The following is a 20,199-nucleotide window of genomic DNA, read 5'->3' as shown; positions in this document are numbered from 1 at the left end:
CATTTCTATGACGCGCCGCGGTCTATGGCCCCTGTAAAGTCCTCCCATAAGCCCTGGCATGCGGCACCGCAGCCATCTGAGTGCAGGAAACAATTGATACAATGTATCTAAAGATAAACAATAACATCAAATATTTTGTTTCCTGGTCTATTCTTCCTCACTGTGCAGCAGAGGAAACGCAGCCTGTGAAACCAAGACACACACTCCATTCCTGCATGCGTGCCCCCTCCCAGTCTAGCTGGTTCTCACCCCCCAACCTCACTCACTACTCCCCACCCTGCCTGGATCTGTACATGCAGCCCCTCCCTGGTGTATCTGCCCTCCCCTAGTCTCTTTCCCAGTAGCTCCCCTCCCCCTGTCCTCCTTCCTGCCTCCCCTCCTCTGTGCAGTCTGCTTTGATGACAACTGGAGCTCTGTGCTAGGACTTTCTCACCCAGTCAGACACCCCCAGACTGCGTCCCCCCCATGTGCAAAGATTTGGTGTGATCAGCAGGGAGCCCTGTGCCCAGGGAAGAGGTAAGAAAACAAACTGGCAAGTTGGCAGGAGCAACTACTACCCCCTCCAGACACCTCTTAGTCTATGCAGATCACCTTTTTGTTGTGTGTGTTTGTTTTTTTTAAAGCACTTTTTGTCTGAGGAGGGGGCTGTTCCTGTCCTACTAGGATCTGTGTGTATTGATACTATGGTGTCCTATGCCAGTGAGCAGTCTTTACTGGGATATACTGGAAGTTTTTGCTGCAGATCTGTAGTTGTGTGACAATGACCAACATTATTACACTGTGTCCTGAGCCAGTTCCCGAACTGATACTGTGTGTCTGTGTACTCTGATGGTGGCATATGCCCCTATTACTGGGTGGCAGTAGGTATTTTTATATAAAGTTGATGTAGTTGTGGCCATTCTCGCCTATACTGTCAGTGCTGTAAGATTGTGTCAGTCACTACGCCTCCTCTCGATTCATCATTTCCTCTGATGTATACATTGGTATATCATCGTATATTTCCTATGCCGCCTACTTGTATTACTTAGCGTATTTATATATATATATATATATATATATATATATATATATATATATATATATATTACTTCCTACACCCCCCTCCCCGCATTTGCTTCCTTCCTATGTTTGGTCATAGACCCGAAACGGCGCTAAGGTTTTGTCATAGTTGGTCACTTTTAGAACAATCAGATGTACACAATGTGTCTGCACAGATATTTGGCTTCAATAGGACTTGTACTTAAATATTTGCATGGCCCCACATGGGAAATTTTTGGACACTCACGTGGTAGTGACTCGCATTCGCGGATAATTGACAAGTACGTTTTGATTCGTTTTTTAACCAATTAATTTTTTTATTTTTATTTATTTTTTAATCTATCAAAAATGTTTCGTTTAGGTGAAGGCGCTGATTACTGGAACCAACTATGGCTCAGGATATATGGGTTATCCGTGAGTCTAGGCCCCAGCTAGGTGTCATCTTGTGGTGTAGAATGGTTGAGTACTGTCACACTGGCTTTGCATTGACTTCTTTTGGAGATGGGCACTTATATTCTGACATGGCAAACTTTTCGGCATCTAGAGATTTTGGGCGGCTGTAGCGCCACGTTTATGGGATGTGACATTGCAGGACTTAACCTGTCGAGAATCATTCTGCTCCCTGGTAGACCCTGATGTTATCTACTTCATACTTGACACTTTTCGCTGGTACTTCCTCACCACGTTGTCACTGTTCCCTAAATGCCTTCAGCAATACTTTCACACTACCTGTCTTATAACCCCTGGTGACTGCTGCTTATGGATCTTGTCCTTACCTGATCCATATCCCATCTTCAGTTCTGTTCATTGCAATGCCACGTGTCTTCCAAGTCATCTGCTGTTGGTACCACTGGTGCCAATTTCTCACTTTGCCTACAGCCGCCCTTCTACCATTAGTACTAGCTTTAATGTACCCAACCCGCTACTGTCACATGTTATGATGTGCTCCACATTGAAGATTTTAACCAGGTCTGGTACCAGATTTAAAGCTGGACATAGACATGAGATTTGTTGACAGATCCAATTTTGGTGGGATCTGTCAGCAATCATAATGTCCTTACATATTAAATAAATATTGGTGGATCGTGCAGATTATAGTGGGATCTGTCAATAGTCTAATGTGTCCATGGGAACGACCAGACTGTCACCTATGGCAGATGTTAGGGGAAATAAGAATCAGCATGTTGATTTCAACATGCCCGTATACCCTTGTTGTGCCAGAAGGGAAACCGTAGAGGGGTCTGGCAGTGGCTTGTCTCCTTCCCATTGAAATAAACATGCAAGCTGGGCTCGGCCGAGCATTCATGTTTATGCGGTGGTCGGAGGCAATAGTGTTTGACCAACAGATATATATATATATATATATATATATATATATATATATATATATATATATATATGATATCTCACTAGCTTAAAGGGGTTGTCTGGGCATGGGCCAGTTTTTCATACTGATGACCTATCCACAGAACCTCCGACAACCAGATCCCACACCGATCAGCTGTTCCGGCTGCCTCCGGACATCGGAAGTTATGCAGTGGTCGGTGCCGGAAGCAAAAGGCTCCATACACTGTATATATGCCGTGCTGGGTTACTGCCGCTATACTGTGACCAGAGCCATCTGCTTCTGGCACCGACCACTGCAGAACGTCCAGTGCCGGAGGCAGCTGATCAATCCGGGGTCCGGTTGTCGTACACCCACCAATCATATACTGATGACCTATCCCGCTCCATGCCCAGACAACCCATTTAATCTCTATATCCCACCGTAGATATCGCCTATTCACCAAATCTCACCTGCCAAGAAATATCTCATGTCTATGGCCTCTTCGTTCCTTTCTTACCTGCTTATCTATAATGAACTTTGTAGCATGGATTTCAAAAACTGTCTATCACCTTGTTGCCCCTAGAGAGGTACAGGGTATTCTCACACCCTCATGCAATGCCAACTGACAAGTCGGACTATTAAAGCATGGAGCTTTTGCGCTTTTCCGACCATGCGTCATCTATGGTGCCAAAAATTTATAAAAATCCCAAAAATTGCTATGTAGAAGTTGTGTAGTTGGGTTGGGTATAAATTCTGTACCTTGGGTATGGCTACAGGTGAGTGTTCAGCATGGGCATACAGTACAGGGTGATGCCTGGAGGTGAGGGTAAACATGTCATTACCAATATACCACGTTGTTCCTGCACCCTATGGTGATTCAGTCTCTTGTCTGCCCATGCTATTGATTAACCCTTAATTTTTTTTAACTTTTTAATCCACTCCCAGCGTCTGCAGCTTGCAGTCCGTAGTTAGCGCCCCATTGACCCCCGTTCTCTTCCGGTTTGGAGTGTCACAAAGCTCTGTAGGCCCACTGGAGAGTAGCGCTGACCCAGCTGGTTTACACAACAGTTGGGGAATCCACAATTAACCCCTTCATACAATTATGCGAGAACATGTTCCCTCCAACGATAACATTGTTTCGGTGTTTTTATTGATATTTGTTGGGTAACTTTTTGGATAAATATTTTTGCATTTCTGATGGATTTTTTTTGGAGTTTATTATTAGTATGCCATGACGTAATACTCACTATTCGCAAATGACATCAATGTCTATACGACTATTTTTATAGCCTGCAGGTTTTATACGTCCTCCGTACAGGGAGCTGAGGCGGTCAGTTTTTCCAGTGAGCTGGCCACACTTCTAGTTATGTGTTAAATTGCTATGTATTGTGGGAAAATAATACGATGTAGATTAAATGATGGTCAGAATATTTCCATCTTCCTCTTATTGTATGTATATGTGTGTGTGTATATATATATGTATATGTGTATGTATATGTATATGTGTGTGTATATGTATATGTGTGTGTATATATATATATGTATATGTGTATGTATATGTATATGTGTGTGTATATATATATATGTATATGTGTAGTATATGTATATGTGTGTGTATATATATGTATATGTGTGTGTATGTATGTATATGTTTGTGTATGTATATGTGTGTGTATGTATATGTGTGTGTATGTATATGTGTGTGTATGTATGTATATGTGTGTGTGTATATATATGTATATGTGTGTATATATATATATGTGTGTGTGTGTGTGTGTATATATATGTATATGTGTGTATATATATATGTATATGTGTGTGTATGTATGTATATGTGTGTGTGTATATATATGTATATGTGTGTGTGTGTGTGTGTGTATATATATATATATATATATGTGTGTGTATATATGTATGTATATGTGTGTGTGTGTGTGTGTATATATATTCGAAATTATTGCATTTTCCAGATGTTGTAGTATTGACTAATAATACATTCACATAACATGGTTGAAAAAAAGAGCGTGCCCAACTTTCTGATGGTTTCTCACAGTTTCCTTGTCGTTTTTTTATTATTTTGGCCTCATTTAGCAAAATGTCTCATTTATCACATCGCAGATTCAATTTTTCTAGAGCAATTTAAATAATGTTAGCCGAGTTCTGATTTGTTGCAAAAAACGCCGCGGTTTTTGCACGTTGCAGTTCCGTGTGTCATCAGTGTTTGGTGCGTGGCTGCGTGTTTTTTGCGCGTATGGCATCGTTATGACACGCGGTTTTGATGTTTAGAAACGGAAATGAAGGAGGTGGTTTTATTATTCCCTTCATTTCTTCAACAACTGTAGCGCGAATCACGACTTCAATGGGTGCGTGATACGCAAAAAACGCACAAGTATAGGACATGCAGTGAGTTTCACGCAGCGGACACGCGCCTTACGCCATTGCCTTACATAGGTCCGTGTGACGTATCACGGACGTGAAACACATTCGTGTGAATTTCGCCTAAGGATGAGCCGTCTCCACTGCCGCGGTCACATGTCCGTGAACGAAGCGGCAAATTTAAAAGGAAAGTATATTACATCTTCCTATTTTCAACGCTCCCATTTAACCCCTTTAGATTTACGACCGTAAAAAAAAAGTCTCCTGTCGGACCCCATCTTTTCCTACTTCTAATGGTATGTGCACAAGGGCTATTTTCAGCCGTTTTTCGGGCCGTAAACGTCCCGAAAAACGTCTGAAAGATCGGAAGCAGAACGCCTACAAACATCTGCCCATTGATTTCAATGGGCAATACGGCGTTCTGTTCCGACGGGGCGTTATTTTACTCCTCATTTTCACATAACGGCGCGTAAAAACATGTCCTATTTTCATCTGTTTTCACAGATCCCTCAGTAGACTCAAGTCTATGGGGGATCCGTGAAAACAGGTCCCGCACAGGTGCACTCGTTCGTGTGAATCTGCCCTAAGAGTCCTTTTAAACGGGCTGGTTTCCAATCATCGTGAGTCGGCAAGCTGTATGGGTATGAACGATATGATCGTTCATTCTAATACGGTTTGCAATAATCTTGGCAGCAGATCCCCTGCTTACATGGGGAGATTTGCTGCCGCTGATTTTTAGGACCAGATAAAAGAAGCGATCAATGACAAGGGCTGGGCATGTTTACACTGGGCAGTGATCGGGATCGATCGCTTGCGCGGTTGATCATCAACCGTATAAAAGGCTCCCGCACTGAGCACCAGGGGATCTCCTCCAAGCAGAAGTCCTATACTAATGTCGCATAATCTGTTTGTGCCACCGACATCTCTGCAGACTGGCATCCAGTGGTAGGGCCTGGTTTGAATAGTGCAGTTTCTAATGTATCTTTTTCAGCCGATACCAGGAGTGGATCTTAAACAAAGGAAAGTATTAAACATTTTTCAAGTCCCCCGATCCTCCTCACCCGCACAACCGTAGTGAGGAATAGTTTATATAGAGTGGTGTCCGAACGTGCGTGCTGCCGCTCCATACGAGCTCTGTGACAGCGAAAAAACTTAAAGGACTATCTTATGAATAATTACACTGTGTTATGCCTAGTACAGGGCCTGAGTGGGCGGAGCAAGACACAGGGATTCCTACTGCACCAAAGAGAGTGTCCCTGTGTCATGCTCCGCCCCCTCTCAGGAACTGCACTGGGCATAACACAGTGTCAGTTTTGACCGGAGTGTTCCTTTAAAATTATTTCTTGAACAGGATTTTCCTATTAATGCCGGCCTATGATTGCTACGATTTAATACATTACTATTGACCTATATAGAAATATGCTCGCTCAAGGCTATGCTAGCCCCGACGCATATCTATACCAAAATATGCAGCTCCTGGTAGCTCATGATGCAGTCTGAAAATCACCAGGCTTGACGGGTGTCCTCCTCTTGGCCGAAAGATCTAGAATAGAAGAAATATTTAGCAATTCTGATATTGCCAGATTGATGGGACGACTGTTTTCATGTCATCCCTAGGGGGCAGCACCACTGTGAAGAATCCCCCATGTAGTCTCCATTTAAACTGTGAAATCTGATTGGATAAAACCGGGTGTGGGTTATCAAAGGCGTAATCTCATGAGACAACCCCTGTCCATAATCCATATTAGGGCATATGAACGTCATAGAGGGGGTCCCCTGCTTGGGACGCCCCTTTATAAACCAGAACAGAGTGCCGCTCCATAGGAGCAGTTCCCGTTCTTGCAGAATTGAGTCATTTGAATGGTTGCCATCTAGTCAAAAGATGATTAGACAATCCCTTTAAGTGATGGGACATCTGTTTCCATTTTAGGGGTAACCTTTTTTCCATCTATAAAACGAATTGCAACATCAAAAAAACAAGCCCTGATACCTCATAGTCTTTGATCGCAGTACAATGAGGTGTCTCTTTTATGTTTAGCTGCGTTGAAGATCAGGCGTGACCACCTCCTACACCCACACACTGATTATAAAAATATTCAAAACCTTGTGAAGGAACATGGGACCAAAATGGGGCCCATCCTATGTTTCTCTTTAGGAGACTGTCTGCTTTAGAAAGTCATGCTGAAGTCATAGAGGAGTCCCCTGAATGAGACCCCCTTTATCATCTGAAACTGAGGGCAGAGTCCAGAATAAAGGTCCTATGACATTGCCCGATATGGGCCGATCAACCAGTGCCGATCAACGAGACATCTCGTCAATCAGAGCTCGTTTGCTCCTTTCAAAAGGAACAATGATCGGTAAGGTATAGGGACAAGCGATCCTTACTACGATCGCTCATCCTCATACATTTCCTTCATGTCGGCAGCTCAGCTTCCTGTTTACCCCCGTGAGATGTTCTGCCGACAACGATAATAATTATTGCTGCATAAACTATACGATCAGCACATGATCGAGCATTTGCTCGTCCATCGGCTGATCGCTGCCCTGTTTACACAGGGCAATGATCGGGAGCGAGCCTTCATATGAACGCTCGTATGCCCAATCATTGGCCAGTGCAAAAGGGCCTTAAGAGCCTATTGAAATCATCCATCATGATAAGAGCCAAGTGAGCGTGATCGTCCGGTCAGTGGGAACCGCAGTATAAAATCGGAGTACAGTAAAATTCTTTTAATCCAGCATTAACCATATAATCAAACATTTTAGATTATCGGTCTGTGGTTAGAAAGACCATAAAATTGACAAGACTGCGTCATCCAATGGCTTTAACGCTTTACTTGAACGTCATTAGATTCTTTAGCCACTTCTTTCATGTGACCCATGACCTTGGGACGTGATGTCATACTTGATGACGTCATCCGTCACTATATGGTTTACATACAGCTGTGCGATTTGAGTAGGACATGAATAAAACTGTAAACACATCGCTAGTGATAAGATACACGTCCATGTGCCCTCTTTTATAAGTTCCACCGTTCACTCTACTTTTCCCATACCATTTACTATTATGGAGAGTGACGGCCACTTTCCAACTTGGGAATTAGGACTGGGACCTCTTCCCTTCGCTGGATTGTGGGGGCCCAGAAGCTAGACCCCACCAATATACATGAGATTAAGCCCTGTCCATTCACACGTAACCAGTGACGCCACTAAAGTCGTCCTGGATACAGTTGTGGGGTTTCAGGGCAGGACTTTTAATTTCTTGAGATTGGAGTTCCCCTTTATTATGATAAAAATAACATGTAAATAACTTTTACTTAATACGGCACTTGACTCCAACTTGTAACTCTCAAGCTATTTAGGAAACTACAACTCCTAGCATGCCCTGGCAGCCTGTAGCAGAATACAGGGATCTTCCTCTACACTCCCCATCAGTAAGAAGGTGTCTGTGTGCTTCCTATTCACTGTATGTAGACTCTTGTGTAGAAAATATTCCAGTAGCTTCTTTCTTTCCTTAGTTCCCTTAAGAATTTGTCATATTTTCCATATACAAGGATCAGCCTGTCCCGGAAAATAAATGTTGAACATGAAAAGATTTGCAAGGAGTTCTTGGTAATGTTGCTGTTGACATTGGTGGCCATGTATCTATTATGGTAAACGTTTGATAACATATTAAAGGGGTTGTCCAGAATTATAAAAGGTTACGCAACCTTCTTCCACAAACAGCGCCACACCTTGTCCACAGGTTGTATGTGGTATTGCAGCTCAGCCACATTCCCATTAGGAGAGCTGAGCTGCAATACCAGACACAACTAATGTGTAACTATTTTTGGACATGTTTTTCTAATCCTGGAAAACCCCTTCAGGGATTCGAGTCGGTTGCATTCATGTTTTGTCACTGCTTCACACCTGGGTAGTCATAGTATGCGCAGTTTAAGGACATGTTCACATGCGGCAGATTTGTTGAAAATCCGTTCCATACATGTGAATCGGGCAGTTTCTTTCTGCATACCCCATTCAAATAAATGGGATGGTTGCAGAAATGTATGCTACATGTCTGCCGCGTGTGAACATACCCTAAGGCCCCATGCACATGACCGTATTTTTCATCCGTAATTACGAGCCCATTAATTTCTATAGGCTACGGACACCTTTCCGTATTTTTTCGGATGGGTGTCCGTTCCGTAGAAATGATCCCTAAAATATAGAACATGTTCTATTCTTGTCCGTAATTACGGAACGGACTCCCCATAGAAGTCTATGGGCGCTTACGTAATTACTGACGGCTTCGACAACGGAAGAATTTCTAGGTGACGCCAGGTATGCAGATGTTGCACATCATTTGTGGTTTTCTTTTTGCGGATCTATATATACGGATGCACTACTTTTGCGGATACCGTTCCGTATATGTGGATAAGTTGCGTATGACTACAGATCCGTAATTACGGATGGATGAAAATACGGTTGTGTGCATGGGGCCTAAGTCTATGAGATACGGACTGTATGTCGGTCGCTTTTCCTGGTCTGATATCACAGTTCAGGGAGCTGTACCCCTAGCGTTATAGTTATGTAGGATGTTAGGTGTCCCTGTCTCCCCCGAACTACTGTCCCGTACTTTAATCATGTTTTCCATATGGGACTGTGACTCTCAGCATCATGGATGACTATGATGCTAGGAATCCGGCTCCCTGAACTCTGGGAAATGCGGAGACATATGGTCCGTATCTCACGGACCGAATATGGTGGCGTGAATAAGGCCTATGGTAGACAGCAACTGGGACATGACGATTGCGCTCCATGGATGTCAATGGCAATTGCCACTGCGGAGGAACTGGACATCGCACGGGGATTCCCATGCCAATATCAGCTGATTGCCGGTGGTTAGCGAAGCCGGACCCACATGCTGGGAGTTGTAGTTTTGGAACAGCTGAAGGGCTGCAGGTTGGAGGTCACTGCTCTAGTGTTGTGCATACGTTACAATTACAAAATACTACAGACTTGAGGAGCCAAATTGTCTTTTTTAGTGGTCCAGCGATAAGAACTTTAGAGTGGATCGGTCATATATTTATGCCGTCCTGTCGGAGGGCGTCATAGAGAAGTGATGGCTACGCTGATTTCAGCGGTGTCACGTAATGTGCCGTCGTTTCTGAGTTTAGAACATATAATTGTCGCAAGTCGGTGTCCAAGTATATTCATATATTCACCCTCCACCTGCTGATTGACAGTTTTCTCCCTATTAGGGCTTATTCAGACGAACATACAATACGTCCGTGCAACGCGCGTGATTTTCACGCGCCTCGCACGGACCTATGTTAGTCAATGGGGCCGTTCAGACAGTCCGTGATTTTCACGCAGCGTGAGTCCACTGCGTAAAACTCACGGCATGTCCTATATTTGTGCGTTTTTCGCGCATCACGCACCCATTGAAGTCAATGGGTGCGTGAATATCCCGCGCAGCACACCGTGTGACGCGCGTGATTCGCGCAACAGCAGTAAAAGCTATGAATGAAAACAGAAAAGCACCACGTGCTTTTCTGTTTACAAACATCCAAACGGAGTGTCATAATGATGGCGGCTGCGCGAAAATCACGCAGCCGCGCATCATATGGTGATGACACATGGAGCTGTTATGTACCTTTTGCGAGCGCAAAATGCTGCGTTGTTTGCGCACGCAAAAAGCACACGCTCGTGTGAATCCGGCCTCCGAAACATTAAACAGAAAGCAACGGTTCCGTTAGAATTACCGTTGATTTCACTGGTAAGGGCCTGTTCACATTACCGTTCGCTTTCCGTTCGTTGGGGTTCCGTCTGAGGTTTCCGTCGGGTGAACCATGCCGGCAGGTTTCCGTTTTTCCGACGGAATCCATAGCGCAGTCGACTCCGCTATTGATTCCGTCATTAAAACGGAAACCTGCCGGAATGGTGACAAACGGAAACCATTAGCGATGTTTCCGTCACCATTGATATCACTGGTGACTGAAACGGAAGCTGTGGTTTCAGTTTGACTTTCCGTTGCGGGGTTCACCCAACGGAAACCTCCAACGGAACACTGCAACGGAAAGCGAACGCTGATGTGAACAGGCCCTTAGTCTTTTGTTTCAGTTGCTTTCCGTTTGTCTCCGTTCGCTAGGCTTCCTTTTTTTTTTTTTTCATGGAAAGAAGAGTTCTGCAGACTGCACTTTTGCTTCCGTCAAAAAAACGGAAACCTAGTGAACGGAGACAAACGGAAAGCAACTGAAACAAAAGAATTACCGTTTAATCTTTTGATCCTCTCGTCCTCTGACGGAGGAGAGGTAAACGTATACCAACGCCAGTGTGAACTTAGCCTAATATTTGAACCTTCCGTTTTAATAGATTGCATGTTGCTTAGAGCACTGGCCTCTCGGCTCCAGGGATTTTTATATAATTACGTTTTCAGTACGGGACAATATTCCCGCGGGGAGGCAGTGACTCGCAGCGCCATGGATGAATATGATTCTCGGAGTCCGGCTCCCTGGACTGTGTTTGGTCTGTGAAATACGGCCGACGTATGGTCCATATCTCAGGCCTTAGGCCTCGCGCACACGACCGTATTGGTGTGCACGCCCGTGATTTGCGGCTCGGACGGCCGTGGAGTGTCACCCGCGGATTTGCGGGTGAATTTCGGCCGCAAAAATACATTCATGTGCATGGGGCCTTAGTCTTCATGCCCCCCCACCCTCTTTGTTTCATGAAGGTCACAAAATGATTCCATGAACCTGCCCAACATATTATCTTGCAGTTCTGACATGTGAGGGCGAGAACCCACGGAGCGTCGGCTGCAGGTAAAATGTTTGTCTGGAATGGAGCTTGTTTAGATTGTCTAGACTGGACAAGGACATAGGATGAGAACACACAGCCAAAACCAGGCCCTCATGCGGTGGCGAATGGTCACGCGATTTTTCCGGTAATACCACCGGTTTTCCTGAGAATTTCATGCCCGTTCGCCACCCATTGTGGGCATGCTTTCGGCGGCGTGTGTCTACCGCTCTGTGTGTTCTCATCCTATGGCCTTGTCCAGTCTAGACAATCTAAACAAGCTCCATCCCGAACTGATACATTGTAACAAACTGTCAGGACAGTGGAGAGATTTGCACTGCTGATGCGTTTAGCTCAGAGATGATTGTCTAAACGGCACTACAATTATAGCAAGTCCTCAGCTGTGAGTAGAAAAGAACCCTCTGGATATACATGAGTGCTCCCATTCGCTGCCAGCAAGCAGAGATGTGAATAATTGAAAGACAAGGTATTGTCTAATGATTCACTTTTATCTCTATAAAGCTGGACAGCCCCTTTAACTTACCGTTAATGAATAAATGTCCGGCGGCGGTGGAGTCTGCTGCGCTGGATGTGCAGAGTAAAGTCGTCGTTTGGCCTTGACCACCTCCTGATATTGTTAAAGGTCTTGGCTTCCTGGTATTTTCCTGATAAATCTTCCCGCAGCACATTACTCCCTCTCTAGGCCTCACTGCACGTTGAAGTTTACTTTGCAGACTTGTAAATAAAAAGTCGGAAGAGTAACGTATATGAGGTAGCGACGGCCTATAGCCGTGGGTCCAAGTTTAGGCTTTTTGCTTATATCAGGAAGCTTATAACCCATAGAAGTATGTACATAGCTAACGGGGGTGGGGAACGGGGGGCCGGGGTGTTATAACCAGGTTTAAAATAAAGACATTAGGTGATTGCATAAATAACAATTACGGTACAATATATCCGAATCGCTCGATTTTAGATTTCAAATAATTGCCCGCAAGGATTCTGGGAATTTGGAAACTTCTGTATTTTCCCTGCAGGTCCAATGTCTGGTGGGATTAAAGGGCAATTGCACAACTTGGAATTCGGCCGAGCCAAGTGACTCCGATCATATGTTGTGGAATCGCTATTTATGCAATTCTCTAACGCATTGTCGTGGCTTCAATGTGGATCAGGATGTTCTCTCAGAAGTAACCGTCAGATTCTTCACATTGAATATTAGTCCAGTCCTCCATAGATTTATTCTAATCTAATAAAGGCAATAATTGCTTAAAGAGGTCCTCCACTTTGGACAATCTCTACATGTTAGAAGGAACCCTTGACAATAAGCTGATCACAAAGTGTCCCCCTGCTGGGACCCCCGGCGATCAGCTGTAATCTGTGGGGAAACCTGGCGGTAAGTGTTCAATTTCCCTGCAGCGCCACCATGGATGAAATGAAGTATTACACAGTTCTTATTTAAATGTTTGACAAACTTCTGACATGTCATAGTCACATGTCAGAAGTTTGGATTGGTGGGGGTCCGAGCACTGAGACCCCCACCAATCGCTAAAACGAAGTAGGTGAATCGCTCGTGTGAGCGCTCAGCCGCTTCGTGTCTGTTCGGCTTTTTCCGGAAATAATTGTATCGGTGTACGGACTCAATAGAAAGCCTATGAGCCCATACTCCGATACATCGGCTTTCCGGAAAAAGCCAAACAGAAATGAAGCGGCCGAGCGCCCACATGAACACTTCAGCTGCTCCGTACTAGCGATTGGTGGGGGTCTCAGTGCTCGGACCCCCACCAATCCAAACTTCTAACATGTCACTGACACGTCAGAAGTTTGTCAAACATTTATCTACACTTTAATAAATAAGTTGCATGTGAAGGACAGGACAGGTCCTCCAGAGTGAGAGACGCTTTTTGTAACCACTCTGGTCAACAGATGAAGAACCTGAACAGAGGACCCCCCTCTATTAACAGGGTGTATGAATATAGTTTTTTTTTTGTTTTTTTAAACTGGACAACCCCTTTAAATAACAATTGCAATATTTTCATTGAACCCACCAGGACTCTTCCGGCTCTGCTACATGGCTTCTTATGAGGTACAAAGCTGCTCCACCCACTGACCTAACTATTACGGTAACTACGGGTTATAATCTCAGGATAAAGTGACAACCCCTATGGGCACTCCTGCTGCCAAATTTATAAAGCAGCACCCCTAGAAGTACCAGCATCCATGTGCTGCCCCCCTGTGGTCTTGCGTTATGCCGCTATAAAATACTTGTTCTGGTATATGGGGTCGTTTTGGTTTTGGTTGTTCATATATTTATTCCTTGCATGCAGATACCGTGCTGCCTCAGGGTCCTATGACACGGCCCGACATTGACCGTGTAAACGAGCGCCGATCAATGAGACGGTTCGTTGATCGGCGCTCGTTTGCTCCTTTCATAAGGACCTATGTATGGGGACGAGCGCTTATGACTCCGATCACTCGTCCCCATACATTTCCATCATGTCGGCAGCGCGTCTCCCTGTTTACACCGGAAGATGTGCTGCCGATAGCGGTCATATTTTAGTATATTTCATATACTATACAATCAGCCGATGATCGACCGTTTGCTCATTGATCGGCTGATCGTTGTTCTGTGAACCCTCGTTTGACCGATAATTGGCCCGTGTGAAATGTCCTTTATTACTTTCTTTGAAGAAATGAAGATGACACTGTCTCCGGAAAAGGGGTGAGGGGGGAGTAGGTGGAGGGAAGTGACAGCAGATAAGAACTCTCACTTTCTGCGCTGTCGCCTGTCACTATAGATATGACTCCGTGGCCAGCACATGTTATATTCTGCCTGCTCTATGATGTGAACCTCACTTATAAAGGAAGCAAGTCTGATAAGAGAAGTATATTCGATTACTGCCGTCTAGGGCTGGTAATACACGGCTGCAAACCATATGTGATTGCCAACCTCTGTGGAACTAGAAGTCCCAGCATGCCCTGAATGTGCTTACAGACCTACTGGTTGTATAACTTTATATTTATTCCTTTGTGGCTGCATTACAGAGGATTATATTTAAAGGGATATTCCATTCATAGTAAGTGACAGCATAATGGTAGAATATGGCATCACTGAGACCTCCACTGACGGTGTCACATTGCGCCGGAGCGCCATAGCAACTTCTGGCCGCTGGGGTGTTTTTGTTCTTGTGATCGTTCTGGTCCCTGGGTCAGACTACGATCAGCAAGTAATGAAATATCAGCAGTATGCCGTAAGCTGCCTACTTATCCAGTGGTACTTCCCTCGCTCTCCTCCCTATAACTAGGCAGAATTGCCATTCAGAAGTATAGGAAAGCTGAGTGACCACCCATGCAGGAGATGTAATGGTGGCCACCCAGCTTTTCCAGAAACCGATCTTAACTAGGCAGGAGCTGGATAAAACGGTATGACTCGCATTTGCTAAGGCTCTGTTCACATGTCGCCAGAGGTTCTATTTGGAGCCTCCATCGCAGATTCCGTCACATTTGACGAGAAAGATGGCGCTATTTTTGCTATCCAATATAAAGGAAGCTGACGGACCCCATAATAAGTCAAAAGTGACGGTGGGTTTCCATGAAATGACGGGACCGGCACTGCATCCAACCAGGATGGAGGTGTAAACGGAGCCTGCCGCACCTTAGGGGCTGTTCACATCTGCGTTGTGGTGTTCTGTTTTTCTGCTCCGTCCGTAGATACCGCCGATGGGGCCCATTGACTTTAATGGGTTGCGTTGGCTTTCCGCCAAGGTGTCCGTGATTTTACCAGAAACAATAGCGCAGCATTCTGTGCTATTTTTTCCAGTAATCCCTGCCGGATCTGCGACGGAGGCCCCTATCGGAGCCTCCAACGCAGATGTGAACAGCCCCTAAGGCCCTGTTCACACTACAGGTGGAAAAAATCTCTTTGCCGTGTTTTTCGCCCGCGGCCATTGAGCCCCGTGGGCAACAAACACAGCTAAAACCGCTATCTCTGTCAATGGGAGATCAGAGACGGAAATGTCTGAAGAAAGGGCATTGAAATCAAAGGGAGGCGTTTTCGGAAGTTTTTTGGCTCAGTTTCCGCGTCAAAAACAGCGCCAAAATACTCTGTGTGAACATACCCTAACTATGGAGCAATAGCCGCTCTGTGTGCTCCTCCGTACGGCACTGGTATTCTCACCCAGAAACTATGCCGATGCAGATTTTGGCCCAATAGACTTCTATGGGTGCCGTATTATGGCTCCGTACAATTCAGAGGCCTTACTGGGATTTTTTTTTTTTTTTCTTTCGGGGGAAAGGCTCTTTAATGTTTTACAGATGTATTTGACCTTCTTGTGTACTTTTCGTCTCTGGCTGTAGTAATGCGGGCCTGCGCTGTCCTTGTAGTAGGTCACGTCAGCTGTGTCAGGACAATGGCGTGCTGTACTACATGGGACGTATGCTGCGAGGTAGCGGTGTCTTTGTCTGGATAATAATGCGCTCAGATGTTGGGCTCCTTCCAGATGATGTGATCACAGCCTCCTAACAGTGGCCGTCTGTGGAGTCCAGGGCCGCTCGCCTGTAGAATGGAGGTTTTGTGAGTTGGGTGTTCCTCTTTCCACCAGCCACTGGGTGGAATGGCAAGTTGGGCATCTTAAATTACCTTTTTCCCTTTCCTCTTGAGTCACTGAGAGGTTCTTGTGCTCTTACAGACGGAGTATTCATGGTCAGGGTCAGGCCAGAAGAGGCCGGGACACTGTAATAACAGACAGAGGTGCTGGCAGGACTGTGAGTCACTGTGCCCGTATGTGTGGGTACCTGTGTGCCTGTCATAGTGCCCGTCTGTACTGTGGTTGCCTGCCACATACATCTTTTCTATGCTTACGTTGTCATATAATATACCAGTAGAATATATGTATACGCGGTGAATTTTCTATAACCTAGTTGTAAAAAATTCTATTCAGCAACTTTTTGCTCGTTCGAGTGCCTTTAGAAAGTATTCACGCCCCCTGGATTTTCTCCGTTTTATGCTGTGACGACACCGTTTATGTACATTTGATTGTCACCGCACAAACACGTCTCTACTGAGTGATTTACATTCATTGCAATGACTAAATGCAAAATAACTGAACGCAGAACTAGTCACACCCGGTTAGGCTGCGTTCACACCTGCGTTGGTGTGTTCTGTTGTTCTGCTCCATCAGAGGAGAAGAAAGAGGGAACCCTTGGGGTGTCCGTGATTTTCCTGGAGACAATAGAGCAGCATGCTCTGCTATTGTCTCCGGTAATTTTGGCCAGATCTGCGACGGAGGCCCCTAACGGAGCCTCCAACACAGGTGTGAACGAGGCCTAGCAGAGGATTCATCATTTAATATCCCACGTTAATCGCTTAGTAGCTGATCGCAGCATATCCCCCCCCCCCCCCCTATTCTGTATAATGGGTAAAGCGATTAATCAACAAGCTCCCTGTGGTCAGATGACTACAGGCTGCTGTTTATGGCAGCCTGTAGTTTGTGAATGGACTTTTCGCCACAACCCAATGATAACTTTGCTGTTTAGGGTGTTTTTATTTCGGTGCAGTTGAATCATTCACATTGTGAATATATTGGTAGCCAGACGTCTCTCTTTCGTCCTCTCGCTCTTTCGTCCTCTTGCTCTTTCGTCCTCTCGCTCTTTCGTCCTCTCGCTCGCTCTCTCTTTCTTCAACTCACTCGCTCTCTCTCTCTTCCGCTCGCTCTCTCTCTTTTTTCCGCTCGCTCTCTCTCTTTCGTCCGCTCGCTCTCTCTCTTTCGTCCGCTCGCTCGCTCTCTTTGGTCCTCTCGCTCGCTCTCTCTCTTTCGTCCTCTCGCTCGCTCTCTCTTTCGTCCTCTCGCTCGCTCTCTCTTTCGTCCTCTCGCTCGCTCTCTTTCGTCCTCTCGCTCGCTCTCTCTTTCGTCCTCTCGCTCGCTCTCTCTCTGCTGTTTATGGCAGCCTGTAGTTTGTCAATGGACTTTTCGCCACAACCCAATGATAACTTTGCTGTTTAGGGTGTTTTTATTTCGGTGCAGTTGAATCATTCACATTGTGAATATATTGGTAGCCAGACGTCTGCTTTCAGCAATGATTCAGTTCCAGACTGTCCGGATGGCAGCCAAGACCGTTAATTATTGTCGGTGGGGTTTCCCTGTTTTCCTATTGGCTGTGATAAGTCCTATGATGTCATGGCAGGCGGTAAAACTGAGCTGAGAAGTATTTCATATCACGTGGGCCGCCCTCAGTCCCGGCATTTCTGCAAGCGCAAAAGTTTTCTTCTGTAAGAACTGATGTGACTGTAAAGAAGTATCACCTAGAAATGTGGCGGCTGTTGTGGCCCACAGGTGCCGCTCACTCCTAGTTCCTCTTTTTTGGATTAATATCATTGATTTTCCACAGATGATCAAATTCTCTTTTTTTACCTCCCACAGACGCGTGTATATAATATTCGTGTCAACATAACTTTTATATCTATTCAGCGCTCTCGCATCATCTCACTCTTTCTCGTCCTCTTTCTCTCATCCCCTATCTCTTTTGTACTCTCTCTTCTCTCGTTCTCTCTCTCTCTTCCGTCCTTTCTCTCTCGCTCTCTTTCATACTCTCCCTCTCTTTCCTCCTCTCGCTCTCCCTCTCTTTCCTCCTCTCGCTCTCCCTCTCTTTCCTCCTCTCGCTCTCCCTCTCTTTCCTCCTCTCGCTCTCCCTCTCTTTCCTCCTCTCGTCTCCCTCTCTTTCCTCCTCTCGCTCTCCCTCTCTTTGGTCCTCTCGCTCTCCCTCTCTTTGGTCCTCTCGCTCTCCCTCTCTTTGGTCCTCTCGCTCTCCCTCTCTTTGGTCCTCTCGCTGTCCCTCTCTTTGGTCCTCTCGCTGTCCCTCTCTTTGGTCCTCTCGCTGTCCCTCTCTTTGGTCCTCTCGCTGTCCCTCCCTTTGGTCCTCTCGCTGTCCCTCTCTTTGGTCCTCTCGCTGTCCCTCTCTTTGGTCCTCTCGCTGTCTCGCTCTTTCGTCCCCTCGCTCGCTCTTTCGTCCTCTCGCTCGCTCTTTCGTCCTCTCGCTCGCTCTTTCGTCCTCTCGCTCTCTCTCTTTCGTCCGCTCGCTCTCTCTCTTTCGTCCTCTCGCTCGCTCTTTCGTCCTCTCGCTCTCTCTCTTTCGTCCGCTCGCTCTCTCTCTTTCGTCTGCTCGCTCGCTCTCTTTCGTCCGCTCGCTCTCTTTCGTCCGCTCGCTCTCTTTCGTCCGCTCGCTCTCTTTCGTCCGCTCGCTCGCTTTCGTCCGCTCGCTCTATTTCGTCCGCTCGCTCGCTCTCTATTTCGTCCGCTCGCTCGCTCTCTCTTTCGTCCGCTCGCTCTCTCTCTTTCGTCCGCTCGCTCGCTCTCTCTCTTTCGTCCGCTCGCTCGCTCTCTCTCTTTCGTCCTCTCGCTCGCTCTCTTTCGTCCTCTCGCTCGCTCTCTTTCGTCCTCTCGCTCGCTCTCTTTCGTCCTCTCGCTCGCTCTCTTTCGTCCTCTCGTTCGCTCTCTTTCGTCCTCTCGCTCGCTCTCTTTCGTCCTCTCGCTCGCTCTCTTTCGTCCGCTCGCTCTCTTTCGTCCTCTTGCTCGCTCGCTCTCTTTCGTCCTCTCGCTCGCTTTCGTCCTCTCGCTCGCTCGCTTTCGTCCTCTCGCTCGCTCTCCTTCGTCCTCTCGCTCGCTCTCCTTCGTCCTCTCGCTCGCTCTCTCTCTTTCGTCCTCTCGCTCGCTCTCTCTCTCGTCCTCTCGCTCGCTCTCTTTCGTCCGCTCGCTCGCTCTCTTTCGTCCTCTCGCTCGCTTTCCTTCGTCCTCTCGCTCGCTCTCTTTCGTCCGCTCGCTCGCTCTCTCTCTTTCGTCCGCTCGCTCGCTCTCTTTCGTCCGCTCGCTCGCTCTCTTTCGTCATCTCGCTCGCTCTCCTTCGTCCTCTCTCTCGCTCGCTCTCTTTCGTCCTCTTGCTCGCTCTCTCTCGTCCGCTCGCTCTCTCTCTTTCGTCCGCTCGCTCTCTCTCTTTCGTCCGCTCGCTCTCTCTCTTTCGTCCGCTCGCTCTCTCTCTTTCGTCCGCTCGCTCGCTCTCTCTCTTTCGTCCGCTCGCTCTCTCTCTTTCGTCCGCTCGCTCGCTCTCTCTCTTTCGTCCGCTCGCTCTCTCTCTCTTTCGTCCTTTCTCGCTCGTCCTGTCGCTTTCGTCCTCTCGCTCAGTCTCTCTCTCCAGTGTTAGAAGTAACTGGTTTCAGACAGAACTGTAAAATAATCTGGAATCTCACAAGACCGAGCAGAGATAATCAATTCTGAGACTCTTTTGATCAGAAAAACAAAGTGATATTTTTCCGTTTTAGTTTGTCTGTTTGGGGGTTATATAACGTGGGCGCTGCGGCACACAGGAGAACGCGAGACATCCAGGGCATGCTCTTCTGCATCTCCACTGCTGCCCCCAACAAGGCTTGTAATAAATTTATGTGTAGCAGGATCTGCAAAATGCCCCCTGTCCCAATTGCTGCTTCTTGGGCACCAGTTTATGACCATGTAGAACCCCTTACGCCTCATGCACACAACCGTGTGCGCCGTCTGAGTCCCGTCAGTGATCCGAGGAAAGATAGGACATGTTCTATCATTCCTTGGATCGGAGACACGGACCATTTTTCGCGGACCCGATTCACCCGCTAAAGTAAATGGGTCCGTGAAGACTATCGGGTGCCTCTCGGATGCCGTCAAAAA

General features: G+C 46.4%; 1 protein-coding gene across 4 annotated transcripts in view; it reads left to right on the top strand.

Moving 5' to 3' along the window:
• Window positions 1–355: 355 nt before the first annotated feature.
• ARHGEF1 (Rho guanine nucleotide exchange factor 1) overlaps window positions 356–20,199 on the top strand; it is a 67,525-nt gene continuing 47,681 nt past the window's right edge. For 2 of the 4 annotated variants that reach the window (XM_075840328.1, XM_075840326.1), the window contains exon 1: window positions 356–516. The gene's annotated coding sequence lies outside the window, so the exon portion shown is untranslated. The remainder of the gene's footprint in view (window positions 517–20,199) is intronic. The other 2 variants (XM_075840332.1, XM_075840331.1) reach the window with 1 other exon arrangement.

Source organism: Rhinoderma darwinii, chromosome 10, assembly GCF_050947455.1.
Source record: "Rhinoderma darwinii isolate aRhiDar2 chromosome 10, aRhiDar2.hap1, whole genome shotgun sequence".
NCBI classification, from domain to species: domain Eukaryota; kingdom Metazoa; phylum Chordata; class Amphibia; order Anura; family Rhinodermatidae; genus Rhinoderma; species Rhinoderma darwinii.
Note: the sequence above shows the minus strand (reverse complement) of the source record. Positions and strands in the feature narration are given on the sequence as shown.